Source organism: Dendrobates tinctorius, unplaced genomic scaffold (assembly GCF_039654945.1).
Source record: "Dendrobates tinctorius isolate UK_male_01 unplaced genomic scaffold, ASM3965494v1 ptg000120l, whole genome shotgun sequence".
Lineage (NCBI taxonomy): Eukaryota > Metazoa > Chordata > Amphibia > Anura > Dendrobatidae > Dendrobates > Dendrobates tinctorius.
The window spans coordinates 44,614,594-44,630,089 of NW_027361788.1; the positions used below are offsets into that span (position 1 = coordinate 44,614,594).

Below are 15,496 nucleotides of genomic sequence, written 5' to 3' on the forward strand. Positions count from 1 at the left end.
TTGTTTCTGCAAGGAAAGTCAGTATTCATGGTGATATGTCGCAGACATTGAGGGATCAGTGCCCTTCATACTCTACAGCTAAGGCCTGTTTCACACATACGTCTTTTACATCAGCTGCAATCTGCGAAAATGGTGGGACACGGATCCGCAACAGTTTTGAAAGCAACATGACATAACATCAACTGCTATTCACTGTCCTATTAAGGGAATAGAAGAATCCAGGATATCTATAAACAGAAAGATAGTGAGGAAACACTTAGCTAACCTAAATGTATTCAAGTCTCCAGGTCCAGATGAATTACACCCCAGAGTACTGAAGGAGATAGCAGAAGATATTTTTGAACCCCTCTCCATAATCTTTGAAAATTCTTGGAGAACAGGAGAAGTGCCAGAAGACTGGAGAAGAGCAAATGTTGTTCCTATCTTCAAAAAGGGGAAGAAGGTGGACCCAGGCAACTATAGGCCGGTGAGTCTGACTTCTATACCAGGAAAGATCTTTGAACAAATTATTAAACAACATGTATGTCAATACCTGGATAAGAATGAAGTGATTAAACAGAGTCAGCATGGGTTTGTAACTAATAAATCATGTCAGACTAATTTAATTTCCTTCTATGATGGTATTACTGATTGGGTGGATCAAGGAAATGCTGTAGATATAGTATATCTTGACTTCAGCAAAGCATTTGACAAAGTCTCTCATACAATCCTTATTGAAAAAATGACTAAGTATGGAATGGACAAGGCAACTGTTAGGTGGATTCATAACTGGCTTAGTGATCGGACCCAAAGAGTGGTCGTAAATGGCTGCACATCCAGTTGGAAGAATGTCTCAAGTGGGGTACCACAGGGCTCTGTCCTGGGCCCTGTATTGTTCAACATCTTTATCAACGATTTAGATGAAGGAATTGAGGGTAAACTGATTAAATTTGCTGATGACACAAAGCTAGGAGGGATAGCTAATACTAGAGAAGAGAGAGAGAGGATTCAAAAAGATTTAAATAAAATGGAGAAGTGGGCAGCAACTAACAGAATGGTTTTTAACAGGGAGAAATGCAAAGTACTACATCTGGGCAATAAAAATGAAAAAAGCATATATAGAATGGGAGGAATAGGGCTAAGTGACAGCACATGTGAAAAAGACTTGGGTATACTAATAGATCGCAGACTGAATATGAGTCAACAGTGTGATGCAGCAGCAAAAAAGGCAAATGCAATTCTAGGATGTATTAACAGAAGCATACAGTCTAGATCACGTGAAGTAATTATTTCCCTCTACTCCTCTTTGGTCAGACCTCATCTGGAATATTGTGTCCAATTTTGGGCACCACATTTTAAAAAAGACATCAACAAACTGGAGCAAGTTCAGAAAAGAGCGACCAGAATGGTGACCGGTCTGCAAACCCTGTCTTATGAGGAAAGGTTGCAGGATTTGGGAATGTTTAGTTTGCAAAAGAGAAGACTGAGAGGAGACTTAATAGCTGTCTACAAATATCTAAAGGGCTGTCACATTGTAGAAGGATCAACTTTATTCTCATTTGCAAAAGGAAAGACTAGAAGCAATGGGATGAAGCTGAATGGGAGGAGACACAGATTAGATATTAGAAAAAACTTTTTGACAGTTAGAGTGATCAATGAGTGGAACAGGCTGCCACGAGAAGTGGTGAGTTCTCCTTCAATGGAAGTCTTCAAACAGAGGCTGGACAGACATCTAACTGGGATGATTTAGCGAATCCTGCTTTGAGCAGGGGGTTGGACCAGATGGCCCAGGAGGTCCCTTCCAACTCTACGATTCTATGATTCTATGTGCTACAGGACCGCTGCTTTGACGGATCCGGGGAAGGCAGAAATTTAAAGGAACCCATGCCTGGAGAGGAGAGGGAGAGTTTGAGATTTTTACCAGCCTCCAGAACGGGATTTAGGGTTAAATTTCCAGCAGAGGCAATTCTTCCGGGCATGCGCAGTGACAAATGCGGATCCGGGCATCCTAAAAAAAAAACGTTTCATTGTCCGTCCTGTCATGTCAGCGGACGCCAAAATTTTGGTGGATCCGTAAAAAAACGGATCCAACGGATGCCCATCCGTCAAGATCCGCCGATAATGCAAGTCAATGGGAAAAAAACGGATCCGCCAAGAAAAATGGCGGATCTGGTTTTTTTTTTTGCCAAACTGTGGATTTTGACTGAGGGAGACAAACGGATGTGTGAAACAGGCCTAAGAAGTGGGTTGCCAAATTTCAAACGGGCCACTTCAGCACCAGCGATGAGGAATGTCCTGGATGACCGAGAGTGGTTGTTGTTCTGGAGATCGTCGACGCTGTGCACAACCTCATACTGGAGAATCGGTGAATTTCAGCTAAAGCAATAGCAGACATCATGGGGAATTCCCGTGAACATGTTTGTGTAATTATCCATGAACATTTGGACATGAAGAAGCCATCTGCAAAGTGGGTCCCCAAATGTTTGACAACAGATCAGAAAAGCATATGAGTGAAAACTTCCCGTTGATAAGAACTTCCTGGATCGACTGGTCACTATGGACGAGACCTGGTTTTATTTGTAGTACCCTGAAACCAAGGAGAAGTCAACAGAGTGGATCTCCTTGATAGATGATAAATAATTGATAGATGATAGACAGATAGATATAAATTAGATAGATAATAGATAGATGATAGATAATAGATAGATAGATATTAGATAGATATAGAGATAGATAGATATTAGATAGATAATAGATAAATCGATAACTATGAGAGATAATTAGATAGACACATCAAATAATATGAAGTTAAGATAGATGAGAGATATAATTAGATATTTAGATAAGATAGATAAGAGACAGAAACATAAATTGATAGATATGTAGATATGACAGACAAATAGAAATAGCCAGACATATATATATATATAAATATATATATATATATATATATATATATATATATATATATATATATATATACACACACACACACACACACACACACTGTATATTTATACTCTATAAAATGAGAAAGCGCGCGCAAGATAAGCAGAAAGATAATAGAAAGATTTTAAACAGATCTAGATAGAAAAATAATAGAAGAAAATGGACAGAGACAAAAAAGAAAAAAAATGAAACAGATGTAAGAAAGATTGATAGTATGTGCGGTAATTCTCTACCCCTCCCTCAGTAATGATGGGCAGCGTGATGTCTTTTACACCATCAGCCCTTGAATGATGCAGATTTAGCTTTCCTCCTGTCCTCGGGGCCTGTGAATCTCTGTGAGCCGCCAGTAGCTGTCATCTCACTAATTAGCAGATAGTGACTACAATGTAAATTGCCTTTATTAAGTTAATAGAAGGATCAAAATCTGATCAACAAGCAAGACCTGACTGCTGCAAAACACTGGGGCTCGGATCCATTAGGAATGGCGTTTTGTGCATCGGCCTTAATGAAGGCACGGCTGGAGTTAGATGCTTCTTACTCAATTTGGTGCTTCTTACAAGTGTCCTGCCCGACAGAAAGGAGAACATTTTTGTTATAATTAAAAAAATCTAAAATGGCAGAAATGTTGGCGACTCTTTGGGGTAAATTTTGCCTCACCCACACCCCACCACAGTTCCTCCCATTTTGGACTGGTGTAAAAACGCACTTTTTTTTATGCTCAGCTTTGCGCTGATCAAACATTTTGTGACATCTGAAGGCGTTTTACTCCAGTGTTTTCCACACATTGTCGTCTATGTTGCCGCTTACTTCTGCTTGGCCACAAATAAATCAAAGACAAATGTCCAGTATTGATCAGAGGCACAGATGAAAACCACCCGTGGGTGATTATGGGTCCCTGAAAATCACAGACAGATGCCATCCATGTGCTGTCCGTTTTAAACACCGCAATGGGTAGGAAAAGATTTGCAATTTTTTTTTTGCACATGAGAAAATAACTGATGATAAAAACCGACCCACTGACCAATCACTGATAAAAATCAGTCTGTGAAAAAAAGTGGACGTCTGAATAAGACCCAAGTGTGAGCACATCAAAATTGAAGACAGTAATAATGTATGTAATCCAGGACTTGCTCCAATGTACATTTACCATACAGGAGATCGGTAGATATGAGATTATAGATAAATATGAGGTCAGGGGTGGACATACTGCCAGTGCAGCTGCATCGGGCCCCGGGGGGTGGAGAGGGGCCCTTGCAGGCAGGCATGACCGGCCGTCACCAGTGAGTCGGGCTTTAAACTGTTTGAAAAACTTACCTCTCCCTGTTCCTCCGCACATCCTGTCTCTTCCACATTCCAAATCTATATATTTATAGAGGTGTGGAGGGCCCAAATAGATCTTTTGCTATGGTGAACTCTATGTACACCCCTGCTTGCAGGCCAGTGGTAATGACTGAGGGCTATCTGGCCTGTTGCTCAGACCCCAAGGCTCGGGGGTCCCACGGCCTGATTGTCCTCATCATAAGCGGCATGCCGGGCAGGGGTGGGGTCCGGACAGATTTCTTGCGCAGGGGCCCCCAGCTGTCACTGTCCGCCCCTGTATTAAAGAGCTACGTACACTCTACGTGCACATGGTAAGTATTTAGTGCAAAAATTTCTGCAACATTTTTGCATTTCTTGGCAGGAAAAACATCACATAAAATAGGTGCGTTTCTGATGCATATTGTTCCCCACTCATTAGTGTAAGCAGATAGACCGGACCGCAGTTACCTGCATGCCGGGTCCGGAACCAGGAAGGCTGCATCCTCTGTTCCCGGGGGGGGGGGGAGCCTGAGTGAGGAGGTCCTTCCCCTGCTGCACAAGGGAAGGAGGAGAGAGGCGGAGCTTCCTGCTGACAGGAGGGGGGCGGAGAGAACCTAGAAGGAGCGCATAGCAACAGGAGTATAAAAAGGAAAAGCACGCAAAAGAGGGGAGATTGGTGCAAACGCAGAGCGGTGCGCTCAGCTGCCCCATCCCCCACCGAGTACAGGCACTGTGGCAGGGTCCGAGCGGAGAAGGGGCAGTGGAAGCACATCTGGGACGTTATTTGTCAGTGAGTACACAAGAGATGCCAGTAGCGGATCTTGATGATTTACCCAAGTGCATTCAGTGACAGAACCTTCCTGAGATGACCATTAATAACCTCAGTGATAGCAGCCGAGACTGGAAGAGGAGGGATTGCTGCACGTGGCTCCTACTCCAGACTGAAGAAATACAGATGTTTTGAAAATGTTATTTCCAATTTTTCATCATTTGCAGATCAGTAACATGTCTAGCCATCTTGTGATTTCCTTAAAATCACAATTTTTCTTTCTTGGTTTAACAATTTTAATGTTAAGGAGTGTAAATATAGTAGTGCGTGAAAGTTTGTGAATCTTTCAGTTTTCTAAATTTCTTCGTAAATTTAACAGAAAACTACATCAGATTCTCACAGTCCTAAAAGTAAGGCTGCGTTCACACGTCGCGGTTTTTTCGTATTTCCGCGGCGGTTTTTAACGCGAAAACGCAAAAAAACAGCATCCCATGCAATCCTATGGGATTCCGCACATGCTGTGCTAATGCTGCGGATTTTCCCACGGCGGAATCGCATCGCAGAAAAATACGCAGCATGCTCATTATTTTGCGGAATCGCGGAAATTCCACCCACATAGGAATGCATTGTTCTGCTTACTTTCTGCATGTGGCTGTGCCCCCCATGCGAAAAGTAAGCAGAACATTTGCGGATGATACCCACTGTCCGGAGGAGAGGAGACTGTCCTCTGGGCTCTGGGTACCATATCCCTGTAAAAAATAGAATAAAAAAAAAAAAAAAAAAAAAAAAAAAAAAAAAAATCGGGTTACATTCACCTTCCGTTGTCCCACGCAGCGTCCCCAGGCCTCCGTGATGCATTGCGATAATGACCTTTGCTGACGTCGCGGTCTTGCGATACTGTAGCGGTGAATAAGGTGAATATAACCCGTTTTTTCATTTTTTTAATTATATTTAACATTAGATCTTTTACTACTGATGCCGCATAGGCAGCCTCAATAGGAAAAAGTTGGTCACACTAATCAAACACTGTTTGACGAGTGTGACCAACCTGTCAATCAGTTCTCCAAGCGATGCTACAGATCGCTTGGAAAACGCTAGCATTCTGCAAGCTAATTACACTTGCAAATCGCTAGTTTTTCCGCGGGAAAAATTGTGGGAATTTAAGATGCGATATTCCCGCGGAATGGAATTCAGGAATTCCCGCGGTAACTTCCGCGGGAGTTCCACTACATGTGAACTAAGCCTAAATGAACAGAACCAAATCATACAAATTAGAAGAAAATTTTAGACTTTTTTTTTTTTTTTTTTTTAAAGAAAGTGATCCAATATCACACATCTGTGAGTGGCAAAAGTATGAGAACATTTAGGAATAGCAGAAAATTTTAATGCGAGAGTAGTGTCTAATATTTTCAATCAATAGGATGACAATCAGGTGTGAGTGGGCGACCTGTTTTATTTAAAGACCAAAGATACATCAAAGTCTAATCTTCAAATCACATGTTAGTGGAAGGGAATCATGGCATGAACAAAGGAGATTTCTGAGGATGTCAGAAGAAGGATTGCAGATGCTTATCAGGCTGGAAAAGGTTACAAAACCATCTCTAAACAGTTTGGACTCTCAGTCAGACACATTGTGTACATATGGAGAAAATTCAAGACCATTATTAACTTCTTTAGGAGTAGTCGACCAACAAAGATCACTTCAATAGCAAAGCCTATATTAGTTTGTAAGGTCACAAAGGAACCCAAGATAAGCTCTAAGCAACTTAAGGACTGCCCCACATTAATGTTAATGCTCATGAGCAGAGTTAAGCAAATTTGTTTGGATTTGGTTGCCGAATCTGAATTTGCCATATTCGTGCTATATGGGGGACCCTATTCATGCCGAATGTATGTTTGATGATCGGTTCTGAAGATATTCGGTAATTTCTACTCTCATTGACTCTAATAACGTTTGGCTGTGTTCGACAAATATTGCAAAAATATTCGCTGCCGATTGTATTTGGAACCGAATCCAAACAAATTCTCTCATCTCTGCTCTTGAGTCCACCCTCAAAACAAGAATGGATTACAATGGTGCACATGGTAAGATTGCAAGGAGGAAGCCGATGCTCACCAAAATGAGCATTGCTGCCCGTCAGCAGTTTACTAAAGATCACCTGAACAAGCCAAAAGGCGTTCGAAACAATGTTTTGTGGATGGATGAGACCAAACGTAATTTTAGATTAAAGTATTGAAAATTCTGAAGGGTTCACAAACTTTCAAGCACCACGATAGATAGATACTAACCAGTTATTAGGTATTAGATGTGTAATGTAAATGATGGAAGGGCGTGGATGTGAAAATAAGTTGGAGAAGTTTGTTAGAATGGTTTTACATTTAATATAAAAATAAAGAAATATAAAAGTTGTTGATAAAAAAAAAAAAAAAAAAATCAAACAACTACAATGTACGGTAAATTAATATAAAAAAAAAAAAACAGATAACAGTCTCCCAGAGCGCTCCTAGTCCAAGGACATGGCTTTAAGTGTTTGGGGCCGGTCTCCTCAGTGATGAATAGTAATGCTTTCAGGCGGCAGGTAATGCTTTCCAGTAAAGCTTTTCTCCATATCTTCTAGATAAATAACCCAGAGCCTATAATCTTACTCATCAAGTCGCTTTCATCAATCCTTGGCGAGGACGCATCGCTTACTTCAATCAATCACATGTTGGTCAAGAAACCTTTTAGGTGGAATCTGTATTGATCAGATGCATCCATAGAGCTAAACACGGGCGCTGACCGACAGCGAGGGGCCACCTGCAGGCTGACTGGGGTATTACTCTACATCAAATTCCTTCACAAATATTGCCGGAGAGTGAAAACAGTGGCAACAAGAAAATGCCTTCAAAGGGTTAACCTAATGAGTGTCCTGCAACCCCTGCCATTATACACATACACACCAGATGGCCATTGTGGAGGCACCCAGCATCTAAGTAGGAAGGCACTCATAGAAAAGTCAGCCAACCCCCATGATTTCAGCAGGACTGGGGTGTCCTGACTTTCCTCCAATGGTAGTGACTTCTCCACAATCTCTGAATGAGAAGAAGAAACAGTATAACACCTGCAAAAGAACAGACAACAGCGACCAGCAATGCTGGGAGTTGTAGTCTTACAACAGCTGCAGAGAGTTGAGTCAGGGGACACAGAGACGGAGCAGGCCAGCAGTGCCCATTATAGGGGGTCCATAGCCCGGTATCCGCCTGACAGAACCTTTATGGATATTGACCAGTCTGACTACAACCTGCAGAGCAGATCAAAATGGGGAGAAAATCTGCATAGCATTAGCAACGGAAGACTAGAACCTGCAGAGCATTAGCAACGGAAGACTGGAGCCTGCAGAGCATTAGCAACGCAAGACTAGAGCCTGCAGAGCACTAGCAACGCAAGACTAGAACCTGCAGAGCATTAGCAACGCAAGACTAGAACCTGCAGAGCATTAGCAACGGAAGACTAGAACCTGCAGAGCATTAGCAACGGAAGACTGGAGCCTGCAGAGCATTAGCAACGGAAGACTGGAGCCTGCAGAGCATTAGCAACGCAAGACTAGAGCCTGCAGAGCACTAGCAACGCAAGACTAGAGCCTGCAGAGCATTAGCAACGCAAGACTAGAACCTGCAGAGCATTAGCAACGCAAGACTAGAACCTGCAGAGCACTAGCAACGGAAGACTAGAACCTGCAGAGCACTAGCAACGCAAGACTAGAACCTGCAGAGCACTAGCAACGCAAGACTAGAACCTGCAGAGCATTAGCAACGCAAGACTAGAACCTGCAGAGCATTAGCAACGCAAGACTAGAACCTGCAGAGCATTAGCAACGGAAGACTAGAACCTGCAGAGCATTAGCAACGGAAGACTAGAACCTGCAGAGCATTAGCAACGGAAGACTGGAGCCTGCAGAGCATTAGCAACGCAAGACTAGAGCCTGCAGAGCACTAGCAACGCAAGACTAGAACCTGCAGAGCATTAGCAACGCAAGACTAGAACCTGCAGAGCATTAGCAACGCAAGACTAGAACCTGCAGAGCACTAGCAACGGAAGACTAGAACCTGCAGAGCACTAGCAACGCAAGACTAGAACCTGCAGAGCACTAGCAACGCAAGACTAGAACCTGCAGAGCACTAGCAACGCAAGACTAGAACCTGCAGAGCATTAGCAACGCAAGACTAGAACCTGCAGAGCATTAGCAACGCAAGACTAGAACCTGCAGAGCATTAGCAACGCAAGACTAGAACCTGCAGAGCATTAGCAATGGAATACTAGAGCCTACAGAGCATTAGCAATGGAAGACTAGAACCTGCAGAGCATTAGCAATGCAAGACTAGAACCTGCAGAGCATTAGCAACGCAAGACTAGAACCTGCAGAGTGTTATCAAGGTGAGACTAGAATCGGCAGAGCATTAGCAATGGAAGACTAGAACCTGCAGAGCATTAGCAATGGAAGACTAGAACCTGCAGAGTGTTATCAAGGTGAGACTAGAATCGGCAGAGCATTAGCAATGGAAGACTAGAACCTGCAGAGCATTAGCAACGCAAGACTAGAACCTGCAGAGCAGTAGCAACGCAAGACTAGAACCTGTAGAGAATTAGCAATGGAAGACTAGAACCTGCAGAGCACTAGCAATGGAAGAATAGAACCTGCAGAGCATTATCAATGGAATAATAGAACCTGCAGTACATTAGCAAAGGAAGACAAGAACCTGCAGAGCATTATCAATGTGAGACTAGAATCTGCAGAGCATTATCAATGGGAGACTAGAATCTGCAGAGCATTATCAATGTGAGACTAGAATCTGCAGAGCATTAGCAATGCAAGACTAGAACCTGCAGAGCACTAGCAACGCAAGACTAGAACCTGCAGAGCACTAGCAACGCAAGACTAGAACCTGCAGAGCACTAGCAATGGAAGACTAGAACCTGCAGAGCACTAGCAATGGAAGACTAGAACCTGCAGAGCACTAGCAATGGAAGACTAGAACCTGCAGAGCACTAGCAACGCAAGACTAGAACCTGCAGAGTGTTATCAAGGTGAGACTAGAATCGGCAGAGCATTAGCAATGGAAGACTAGAACCTGCAGAGCATTAGCAACGCAAGACTAGAACCTGCAGAGCAGTAGCAACGCAAGACTAGAACCTGCAGAGCAGTAGCAACGCAAGACTAGAACCTGCAGAGCAGTAGCAACGCAAGACTAGAACCTGCAGAGCAGTAGCAACGCAAGACTAGAACCTGCAGAGCAGTAGCAACGCAAGACTAGAACCTGCAGAGCAGTAGCAACGCAAGACTAGAACCTGCAGAGCAGTAGCAACGCAAGACTAGAACCTGCAGAGCAGTAGCAACGGAAGACTAGAACCTGCAGAGCAGTAGCAACGGAAGACTAGAACCTGTAGAGAGTTAGCAATGGGAGACTAGAACCTGCAGAGCACTAGCAATGGAATAATAGAACCTGCAGTACATTAGCAAAGGAAGACAAGAACCTGCAGAGCATTATCAATGTGAGACTAGAATCTGCAGAGCATTATCAATGGGAGACTAGAATCTGCAGAGCATTATCAATGTGAGACTAGAATCTGCAGAGCATTAGCAATGCAAGACTAGAACCAGCAGAGCACTAGCAACGCAAGACTAGAATCTGCAGAGCATTATCAATGTGAGACTAGAACCTGCAGAACACTAGCAACGCAAGACTAGAACCAGCAGAGCAGTAGCAACGCAAGACTAGAACCTGCAGAGCAGTAGCAACGGAAGACTAGAACCTGTAGAGAGTTAGCAATGGAAGACTAGAACCTGCAGAGCACTAGCAATGGAAGAATAGAACCTGCAGAGCACTAGCAATGGAATAATAGAACCTGCAGAGCACTAGCAATGGAATAATAGAACCTGCAGAGCATTAGCAATGGAAGACTAGAACCTGCAGTACATTAGCAAAGGAAGACAAGAACCTGCAGAGCATTATCAATGTGAGACTAGAATCTGCAGAGCATTAGCAATGGGAGACTAGAGCCTGCAGAGCATTATTAATGGAACACTAGAACCTGCAGAGCACTGGCAATGGAAGACTAGAACCTGCAGAGCATTAGCAACGGAAGACTAGAACCAGCAGAGCACTAGCAATGGAAGAATAGAACCTGCAGAGCACTAGCAATGGAAGAATAGAACCAGCAGAGCATTAGCAATGGAAGAATAGAACCTGCAGTACATTAGCAATGGAAGAATAGAACCTGCAGTACATTAGCAATGGAAGACAAGAACCTGCAGAGCATTATCAATGTGAGACTAGAATCTGCAGAGCATTAGCAATGCAAGACTAGAACCTGCAGAGCATTAGCAATGGAAGACTAGAACCTGCAGAGCATTATCAATGCGAGACTAGAATCTGCAGAGCATTAGCAATGCAAGACTAGAACCTGCAGAGCATTAGCAATGCAAGACTAGAACCTGCAGAGCATTAGCAATGGAAGACTAGAACCTGCAGTGCATTAGGAATGGAAGACTAGAACCTGCAGAGTGTTATCAATGTGAAACTGGAACCTGCATAGCATTAACATTGAGAAACTAGGATCTGCAAAGCATTAGCATTGGAAGACTAGAACCTGCAAAGCATTAGCAATGGAAGACTAGAACCTGCAAAGCATTAGCAATGGAAGACTAGAACCTGCAAAGCATTAGCAATGGAAGACTAGAACCTGCAAAGCATTAGCAATGGAAGACTAGAACCTGCAGAGCATTAGCAATGGAAGACTAGAACCTGCGGAGCACTAGCAATGGAAGACTAGAGCCTGCAGAGAATTATTATTGGAAGCCTAGAAACTGAAGAGCATTAGCAATGCAAGGCTAGAACTTGCAGAGCATTAGCAATGCAAGACTAGAACCTGCAGAACATTAGCAACGCAAGACTAGAACTTGCAGAGCATTAGCAATGCAAGACTAGAACTTGCAGAGCATTAGCAATGCAAGACTAGAACTTGCAGAGCATTAGCAATGCAAGACTAGAACTTGCAGAGCATTAGCAATGCAAGACTAGAACTTGCAGAGCATTAGCAATGCAAGACTAGAACTTGCAGAGCATTAGCAATGCAAGACTTGAACCTGTAGGGCATTATTAATGCAAGACAAGAACTTGCAGAGCATTAGCAATGGGAGACTAGCACCTGCAGAGCATTAGCAATGGAAGACTAGAACCTGTAGAACATTATTAATGGAAGACTAGAACCTGCAGAGCCTTATCAATGTGAAACTGGGACCAGCAGAGCATTAGCAATGTGGAACTAGAAGCTGTAAAGCATTATACAAACATCTATCTGTAACGGATGTATTCTTGCAGAGCATTGTCTTTCTGCTGTGCATCCGGAGACTGTATATTTATAGAGTGGTCTTGCAGATCTTGCTTGGGTCCAGTGAAACACAGGGATCCTATGTGGACCCAGATCATGCCAACCTACATAGGGATGGAATTTGCAGAACATTATCTGTTGTGTAGTAGATGGAGACCATAACAGAACATTATATACATGTGAATTCAGCATTTTCACAATTTATACAACCAACATTGATTCAGACTTTTCGGGAATTTCTTATCAAGTGTGGATCTAGAACACGGAGAGCAGCAAATCCCCAGAACAGGTCCAGATTTCACATTACATATGGTGCATGGATCCAGAAAAGTGTCAGTTCTCTGGCTGCAGTGATCAGTGCAGATACCCTACCTAATAAAGGTCTAGACCCCGCAGAGTATTATCTGTTGGGGGGGGGGGGTATAGGTGTTGGGAACTCCTATAACACAATCACTCACAGCTCGTTACTTTCCTGCTGTGGACACAATTTTTACAGGATATCCATGAAGTATCGAGACAGAAGGTGCAGAGCATTTTCTAACCCATCAACAAATATTTTGCAGGACACTTATTGCATAGTGTGGATTTATACCTTGCAGCAGAGCATTGTCTACCAAGTGTAGGTTAGAAACATTCAGAGCATTTTCTATCTAGTTTGGATCCCCACCTTCCCTAGGCTCGTCTGGGATGGATGCGGAGCTCGTAGAAGATTTTTTGTCTAGTTTAGATACAGAACATTATCCAGTGTGCGGCTACACTTTGCACAGCATAGCCTCTGGTGCAAATCAGGAACTTGTAGCGCATTCTACATAGTTCACATGAACAACAGGGTCTATAACACATGGATTCAGAATTTGCAGAGCATTTTCCATCTTGTTCACCTGCAGAGCACTGACTGTATTGCGTGTATGAAGAACTTGTAGAGCAATTTCTGTGTGGTTAAAATTCAGAGCACTGCAAGGTCTGTATCTGTACAAGATAGTCCATGCTCTGCATCTGAAGTAGATAGAAAATGCTCTGCAAGTTCTGTATCCACACAGTATGGACAATGCTCCGCATCTGAACTAGATACAAAATGCTCTGCAAGTTCTGTATCTAGACAATATGGACCGAGCATTTTCTGTGTAGTTCAGATGCAGAGCACTGTCTGTGATAGGTGGATACAGAACTTGAAGAGCTTTTTCTCTAGCTCAGATGCAGAGCAATGTCTGTAATAAGTGGATACAGTACTTGCAGAGCACGGTCTATATTGTGTTGAAACAAAACTTGCAGAGCATTTTCTGTGCAGTTTAGATGCAGAACACTGTCTATAGTGTGTGGATACAGAACTTGCAGAGCATTTTCTATCTAGTTCAGATGCAGTGCATGGTCTATAATAAGTGGATACAGAACTTGCAGAGCATGGTCTATAATAAGTGGATACAGAACCTGCAGAGCCTTTTCTTTCTGGTTCAGATGCAGAGCATGGTCTATAATGGGTGGATACAGAACTTGCAGAGCATTTTCTATCTAGTTCAGAGGCAGAGCATGGTCTATAATAAGTGGATACAGAACTTGCAGAGCCTTTTCTTTCTGGTTCAGATGCAGAGCATGGTCTATAATAAGTGGATACAGAACTTGCAGAGCATTTTCTATCTAGTTCAGATGCAGTGCATGGTCTATAATAAGTGGATACAGAACTTGCAGAGCATGGTCTATAATAAGTGGATACAGAACCTGCAGAGCCTTTTCTTTCTGGTTCAGATGCAGAGCATGGTCTATAATGGGTGGATACAGAACTTGCAGAGCATTTTCTATCTAGTTCAGAGGCAGAGCATGGTCTATAATAAGTGGATACAGAACTTGCAGAGCCTTTTCTTTCTAGTTCAGATGCAGCGCATGGTCTATAATAAGTGGATACAGAACTTGCAGAGCATTTTCTATCTAGTTCAGATGCAGAGCATGGTCTATAATAAGTGGATACAGAACCTGCAGAGCCTTTTCTATCTAGTTCAGATGCAGAGCATGGTCTATAATAAGTGGATACAGAACTTGCAGAGCCTTTTCTTTCTGGTTCAGATGCAGAGCATGGTCTATAATAAGTGGATACAGAACCTGCAGAGCCTTTTCTTTCTGGTTCAGATGCAGAGCATGGTCTATAATAAGTGGATACAGAACTTGCAGAGCCTTTTCTATCTAGTTCAGATGCAGAGCATGGTCTATAATAAGTGGATACAGAACTTGCAGAGCCTTTTCTTTCTGGTTCAGATGCAGAGCATGGTCTATAATAAGTGGATACAGAACCTGCAGAGCCTTTTCTTTCTGGTTCAGATGCAGAGCATGGTCTATAATAAGTGGATACAGAACTTGCAGAGCCTTTTCTTTCTGGTTCAGATGCAGAGCATGGTCTATAATAAGTGGATACAGAACTTGCAGAGCCTTTTCTTTCTGGTTCAGATGCAGAGCATGGTCTATAATAAGTGGATACAGAACTTGCAGAGCCTTTTCTTTCTGGTTCAGATGCAGAGAGCATTTTTGTGTTGCTTCAATCCCTCAGCACGGGCACCTAATCCTCCAGCACTGCTGCTTTTGCAGACACAGCCCTCCTGACCCCTGAACCTGCAGAGATCAGTCACAGCTGCAATATGTTATGAAACCCTGAGAAGCAGCGCACGACCCATCCCCAGTGCAGAGCCCTCACTGAAACCTAGGAAAAAGTCACTGGCTCTGCAGAGCACAGCAGACAGGTGACCTACCTGTGCCCGGGTCCTGGCAAGTGAAGATGCCAGCCTGGAGGCTGAAGCAGAGACAGGCAGGGGGCACCAAGAGGAACAGGTGAGGAGGCAGCACAGGTGTCAGAGCAGCAGGCAGGAGCACAGCTGCATGTTAGCGGCAGCAAAGTGCAGGTGGAGGGAGACCCAGTGCCACTGAGACAAAGGTAAGAGATGCAGGAGAGAAGATAGGAGGGAGGAGAGTGAGAGGATGCGTGTACTCAGCTCGAACCCACGGGAGGCTGCCCCCTACAGCGCGCCTGCAGTACCCGCGTCTCCCCACAGAGCGGCAGCAGCGAGCCGGAGAAGGCACCGACTGACAGAGGCGCTGTCCCAGGGTGCTAGTCGCGGCACCGCTGAGCCCCGGCTACGCGAGGGTTA

At 43.6% G+C, this 15,496-nt stretch overlaps 1 protein-coding gene across 3 annotated transcripts in view; it reads right to left on the reverse strand.

Annotated features, from left to right (window-relative positions):
* The window catches only part of LOC141046703 (caM kinase-like vesicle-associated protein), a 209,199-nt gene extending 193,703 nt beyond the window's left edge, over nucleotides 1-15,496 (reverse strand). Inside the window, exon 1 of one of the 3 annotated variants that reach the window (XM_073541304.1) lies at nucleotides 15,101-15,496. The gene's annotated coding sequence lies outside the window, so the exon portion shown is untranslated. The remainder of the gene's footprint in view (nucleotides 1-15,100) is intronic. The other 2 variants (XM_073541305.1, XM_073541307.1) reach the window with 2 other exon arrangements.